The 7,525-nt window shown below is 31.7% G+C and overlaps 1 pseudogene; it reads right to left on the minus strand.

Annotated features, from left to right (window-relative positions):
- Positions 1-2,048: 2,048 nt before the first annotated feature.
- On the minus strand, positions 2,049-2,167 carry LOC112421560 (uncharacterized; annotated as a pseudogene).
- Between the last annotated feature and the right edge of the window lie 5,358 nt (positions 2,168-7,525).

The following is a 7,525-nucleotide window of genomic DNA, read 5'->3' on the forward strand; positions in this document are numbered from 1 at the left end:
GCTAAATTTACTGTATTTCCTTATTGTTTTCATTATTGGTGCCAAGCCTCGTTTCTTTGTGCAGGCATTGGCTGATTTTTGTTTGCTACATCAGAACAGATACAATATTTTTTGGTTGTCTTCAGCGGCACACCTTGTGCCGTAAAGATAGGTTGTCGTTCGTAATATATTTCATTTTGATTTCTTCAAACAAAAAACAACAAATAAACCGGAAAATTAATATTTCAAGAACTATCCATTTTAAACGACATTATACTAAAAAAGATATATAAAATAAATATTTGAAACATTTTGAAGTAAAAATTTGAGTGCAACATTTGAAACATCTTCCTTGATTATCTCCTTGTAAGTTTGAAAGAAAAATGCTCTAAAAACATCAGGATCAGGAGCACTATCTTTTCTCATTGAGGAAACTGCATTTCTAATTTCCAAAAAAAAAAAGGTTTAATTGATCATTCGGTCCCTTAACTTAATTCTTTATTTCAAAATAGTCTCATAACTATAAAATATTTCAATCCGGTCCTTTATCTCTAGTTCTGTCAATCAAAATAGTCATCTGTTTTAGTTTTTTGCAAAATCCGTTAACCTCTTTCCACGTGTCATTTAGGATTGGTGATTAATGGCTGGATTTGAAAAGCACACATGGTATACAATGGACTCACAACATATAATAACCTCGACTGTCATCTTCATCCCTCTTCATCTCCTAATTTCATACCAAAAAAAAATATCTTAGGTTTTAGTTCACCTTTCAGGATCTTAAGTTTTTGGCTTAACATACAGACATAGGTGAACCAAAAAATTGGTTGCTCCAGACTTGTTTAATAATATTGGAGCAATGATCATTGAATAACCACATTTTAAAAAACTTAAAGTTAGAAGCAAACTTGACCAGTTGAGTCCGAAAGTTAAATAGGATAGTGAAAATGATAAGATTTTAGCTTGGTTAGGGTTGAGCCATGATTGATTGCAGATCACTTATGAGAGCATGCATCCTCTTCCATTGAACCAGATGAAACTGCAACCTGTTGTAAACTCTTTCATAAGCAATCTGGAAAGAGAATAGGTGCCTATATGTTCATGTGCATCCAACATAGTATTACAATCACTAATGCATGACCATGAAAAGTTTAGGCTATTTTGAACATCAGTTAAAGTTTCCCAGAGAACTCTTCTTTTAACATAATTTTTTGAAGCATAAACAACTAAAATGGCCAAACTTTTATCATTATCATCTATTTTGGAAGCAACTTGTTGAGTATCAAATCATAAAAACTTGTGATGAGGATTGTTGTTGTAAATGTGGATGGAAATCCTTTGTCTATGCAAAAAAACAAGGATTCAAATTTCAAGATCCTAAAGATATAACACTTTGAGCATCTTCAAGGGATGAGAAACAGAATTCATAAAAACATTTCCCCAAAGAAGTGATTCCCCACTTACCTACAGATTTCCATATTGGAGATAACTTCTTCTTCAAGTCATTAACCTTCAAAGGTGTGGAACCCTAAGACCATAACGCTCTTCCATGTAAATTGTGCTTGTATGCAGCTAGACCTACTGGATATTCATCTTTTGGTATCTTAATAGCAATTTTTCACCTTTGCTCACTAGATGGAGAAGTTGAGAAACATGTATGTTGCAAACATTGTTTAAGGCATCAACAATGATCTTTTGGGAATAGTTTGTTTTTGAGCTTTGGTTGGGGGGTTCTGGTTGTGATTGTAAGCATGGCCATGGAATTATGGTGGTTTGAGGGATGGTTGATGGTGTAGTGATGGTGTAGAAAAGAAATGTGTTTATTAAATAATATAACTTAAATATCTCTGTACAAAAACTTTATATATAATAAAAATAAACTAAAATAAGTATTTTATTATAATTAATGAAAATTAAAACTATAAAAATAAAAAATAAATATAATTACATATATTTAATAACGATCAAAGAATTTTTTTCAATTTATCAATTTCATAAGTCAATGAGAAAAATAAAAACAGCTTCTAATCATTGACAAAAATAAATCAAAACATCTTTTAAATTTTCATGAGGTGCAACACAAGGATTTCCTAGGAAGTCACACATCCTATTACTACTCTCGCACAAGCATGCTTAACTGCAGAGTTCTGATGATATCCGATGCATTAGTGCTGGTATGATCGCATCTTAAATCTTAATTAATTGATTCATGTAAAAAAAGTAATTGATATCCGATGCATTAGTACCATAGATCCTCTTGGTATTGTTTTCCAATTAAAACATGACACATCTACCTGTTTATTTCACATCAGTTGTTGAACGTGGTCAACGAGTGAACACTCTGTTACCTTCCTTGTCTTTTCTTGAGATGGGGGAGGTGGCCGGTGCATTGACGGTGACCAGATGAATATAGATGGTGGCTGAGTTTGATGGAGAAGGGAAATAAGTTATGAAGTATGAACATCTCTGGCATTAAAAAGTGTGCAAGTGTCCAAAATACGACAGTGTCTGTAAATATGACATTTGTGCGACACTTTTACGCACATTAAACACTTCTATGTAGCTTAAAATATAACCAAAGGATTGAAGAAATTAAATTCAATAATGATATTTTTAACTTTCAAGTATAGCACTGTAGATAGATGAATTAAGTGAAAGTTTATCATATTTTGTTTATGAACTTTTTTGTAGTGTATCAAATTGCTCAATTTAGATGTATGCGTGTGTATATATCGGTGTTGCTATCCTATATTTTTAAATACAACAGTGTCAACATGTTCGTGTCTGTATCATGTCCGACTGTCAGTTGTCCGTGTCGGAGTCATGCTTCATATAAAACGAGCCTCGATGAGATAAAGGCATCTCAGACTCTCATCTTTCTTTCTTCTTGCTTACATTCTACATTTTCTCCTCTTTTTTTTTTTTTTGGTTCCTTCTTGTTCAGCCTTCCCTTTTCGTTTGATTTTTTAACTAAATTGACGAATCTATGTGACCATGAGATAAGATTGAATGTTGGCAAAATAATTTGATTTGCAGAAAATACGGACCGTACTTTTCATTGCTTGCATTATTGGTGAGTGTTTTAGCCATATTTGGAAAAACAAGGTGGAGTACAAGCATACTGAAAAGAACATGAATACGTGTTTGATCTTTTGAGATTGTTTGCACTCTTGGTAAAAAGGAAGAAAATATGAATACTGATACTCTGAAAGGAGACGCAGCATAATACACTCCTTTGTTCATAATTTTTTGTTTTCACTTTCTTTTCTTTCTTAAATTAAATAGTATCTTCATCAAAAAGGTACCTGCACCAAAAGAATAAAAGGTAGCACCTTCCCGCCATCAATCAACATCAACAAAATGCATAATGTGGCTAATTTCAAGTTGACCTACACCACTAAATCTCTAAATGATTAAATATTATAGCTTTATGTAGTTTCATCTTAAACAATTTACGATTCGAACAAGTTTTTAATGTGTTATTCCGTTACCTACCCAAAGAATGAGACCTAGAAAGACACGTAGACTTAAATAAATAAGATGGAACAAAGAAGATACATATATGAAGATGACAGAGTTGTTAACTTACCCAACATCGGTTTAATCTTAGCTTTCAAACCAAACATGATGTACCCTCCATATGTTGCTACTTGATAGATGACCTATAATTCTGAAAGCCATTTCTCAACCATAGTTTATAATTTGTTTGCTAAGCAAAAACCTTCTCATTGCAAGCAGCTTCTACCTCCTTGGTCGTAGCAAACTTTGGTACATATTTTGACTCGAATTTAATTTTTTCTTCTTCTATTCATATATTTTGGACAAAGATAGATTGTTACATAGATATACTTTTTTAAGGTGAAAGATAGGTATACTTATGAACAACTTAATTAACCATTTACATTATAATCGAAACATTGAGATCATGTCATGTTTAATGGATATTTCACATATATTAACGATTTATTGTTTCACACACTTTTCATTGATAAGCGGTTAACTGAAATAAAAATAATGATTATTGAGCCCAGTTACTTCGTGAAAATATTTTTATTTTCATTTTCTAAAATTTGTGTTAGTTTACTTGTTAATAAAGATAAAATATATTTTTGAAGAATGCGTCATTGAGATGGAGATAAAAATAAGATATTTGTCGTTCTAATAAAAATAGCTCAATTGGTAAGAACAATCTATTGTAATATCTAAGGGTTGAAGTTCGAATGCCGAACATCTTAGTTATTCACAGGGGCAGATCCAGACTTTAGGTACATGTGGAGCTATAATTTCAAAGAAACAATAATGCAAACTATATTAAAAATAAGAAATAATATTGTTTGATACAATACATTACAATGAAAATCGTCTTATATCCATTTGTTGAAAATGAGTTAAAATGACATCATCGTCTTCTATCCATTGATGAAAATGAGCTAAAATGACATCATTGCTAATTGTTTAAAGAACATCTTTTTTCTATATATAAGTTACAAGACGATCATTTAGCCACTGATCACCCATTTTGTTACATAGGTTACTCTTCACAACTTTCATATCTGAAAAAACACGTTCAACACTTGCAATTGCTACCGGCAAGAGCAAAGTCAACTTCAAAAGTTTATAAAATCATAGCAAATGTGTTGCACTTATTTGTTTCCACAAGTCATGCACAAAGATCTGAAAGCCCTTTCAACTTGGCAAATTTTGGGTCAGATCGAACATCTGTAACATAATTCTTAAGTTGAGTGCGTATCGCCACTTTCGGCACATCTATAAAATTATTTGGATAAAACTCTGTCATCTTCAATAACTTGTTCACATCAAAAGCTGCAAATGACTTTGCGGGACTCAAGCATGAAACACACTGTAAAAGTTTAGTATTCTACTACTGCGTTTTATCTAAAATAAAGAAAAGAAAAAAAAAAGAAAAGGAAATAGCATGTGGAGCTATAGCTCCACATTGCCCCAACATGGATCCGCCCCTGATTATTCACCTTTAAAATGTGAATTTTTAGCCACTAGATTATTTGAAGAAAAATTTTTTTGTCGGTGATGATGAATTCCAGGTTATAATAAAATAATTTTTTTTAACATTTTTTTGAAAAAACTTAGATAGAATATATTACTAAAATCAAACAAGTCTATTCTGCACAAGAAGTGTCAGAAAAAAACTTTGAACAAGTTTACAAAGTTACATCACATAATAATACACCAACCAAACAAAGAAAACAACTAGGAAACACATGTTAAACACTAAAGGTTATCCAACCATTCGTAATGATACTCAATACCGAAAGTAACATATTTCTCTTTCAACCATCAATAATCCTGGCACTTAATTTTTTCGCATAAGGATTACAAATTATCCTCATCGTGTTGAAAAATAGACCCATTTCATTCCTTCAAAGTAACCCCATACAGAACAAAGCCAGATGATCTTGAAAGTTAAACGAGTCTGCTTGGAAAAACCTGCCAAGCAGCATAACTTATCGTAATGAGCCGAAATGGTGTCTGAATTCGTTGTAGCAAAGGCTAACCAATTTGAAATCAATGACGAATATTGCCAAAAAAAAAAATCACACCTGACAAATAAGTGGTCCACATCTTCATTCAATCCACAACCTCCCATGCAAACCTTATCGTTATCATAACGCATCCTCCGCATAAACAAATTATCTTTAGTTGAAATACGATTGAGAAGCAGAAGCTAATCAAATAGATTAACCTTAAGAGGAACCGCTTGAATGCTAAGAATGCGACAAGTGGTAATCGTTGCTTACGCTAAATGATTTTGACAGATGTAATTGGCATACCCACCTATCTATAGTACCAACATGTAAGACAATAGGTATTAACAGTTCATTACACTCCCTCACCAGATCCTCATCCTAAGCTAACAATCTCCTCCTCCTCAACAAAGTTCACTACGACTTTCACTCTTCTCTTATTTAACAAACAAAATAAACTAACAGAAATTTTAAAAATTAAAAATAGTAAATATTTTCAAAAAGAATGGAGGAATAATTTATGTATTAAGCTTTAGAAAACACAAGAGCCCTATTTCCAATAATAGGGCGCAAAAATCTTAATGATAAAAGGGTCCTTAACTCAAATTACATCATATAACTATTTGTCGAATACTACACATATTCTACACCTATAAATATGCAAATCCTTGCGAATATTTTAAAGACACTTGAAAAACTTGGTAAATATAAGGCTTCCTAGTTTCTTTTTTTGATAGTGAAACTTTTTTTTTTTTGGCAGTGAAGGCTTCCTAGTTTCACCATGAGTTAAACAACTAAATTAACTAATTAATATAATAAATATTTATACCATATCAATTCATTAATCAGTTACCTAATACTAATTATTATTATTAAAAAGCATTAGCTATCATCCAGAAGTCCTAGTTCAACTGACAAAATGCCGAAATTGTTAGGCCGGATGCCATGACCGGAGTTCGAATCCCGATACATCAACTTGTGTGTGAGTTTATAATGGCTTTGCCATTTCGTCTATCTAAAAAAAAGCATTAGCCATCATGAACTTCTACTGATTGCTTTGAGCTGCAGCTAATAGACTCTGTTTCAGGCCCGTAATGATGAATTAGGTTTCGTAACGAAAACTGGTGACAATTGGTTAACTTTCTACGTTAAAGCTTAGAGTATTTAGTGGGGAGAAAATATATATAATTAACCTAAGATACTGTCCCTCAAAAAAAAAAAAAAAACTAAGATACTGATTTTTTACAATAATTAATTAATTAGAAGAATTCAGGTCACAAATATTACCGCTGTACATTATGATCCTGTTAAATAAATACATAAATTTAATAGTTATAGGATGAATTATTTAGAAGAATTTAAGTTTGATTCATGGTGAGAACAATTTTTTATTAAACTTACGTATTTTTCGACCGAACTTCTCATTATCAGAACTTTTTCCCCTAAAAAGATGTTTGTGCATTTTAAATTATAACAAACTTAACAAATCATGTTTATCTTTTTCAATAACATCAATAATATAGTAAGTATAATATAAAGAGTCTGGATCCTTTGACACCAAATGTCAACGAATTCATTGACACCAAATGTTAACCGTTGATCTCTTTTGATCTAAGGGCTTGTATTTGTTTATTTAAAATACCATGTGAACCACCCTCACACGATTGTGGATCTCTATATCTTCTGAAAATAGAGGTTAGCGCTTATGTGCCTTTCTTGCCATGAATATCTGCATTTGCATTTCTGTGCCATTAACCAAACAAAACTAGTTGTTGGTTACGATCTACAACAACAAATCAATGATTGGAACTAGACATCATAGTTCCATGAGATTGAGAACAAAGGCAAGATGGGTCCTTTTGACCTAATTTAAAGCCTAATTCCTTAACCTAATCGACAGCCAAAATATTTTATAATGGTCAAATCTCTTCTCAATTTCGTTTTTTTTTAATTCTTTTATAAAAAAACATACAAAACAAGATTATTAAGCTGCAATAAAAAGGACAAAAATGTCTACACTTAAATAAGACGAACAAAATTTC

The sequence above is a fragment of the Medicago truncatula genome, chromosome 4 (genome assembly GCF_003473485.1).
Source record: "Medicago truncatula cultivar Jemalong A17 chromosome 4, MtrunA17r5.0-ANR, whole genome shotgun sequence".
In the NCBI taxonomy this organism is placed as follows: Eukaryota; Viridiplantae; Streptophyta; class Magnoliopsida; order Fabales; family Fabaceae; genus Medicago; species Medicago truncatula.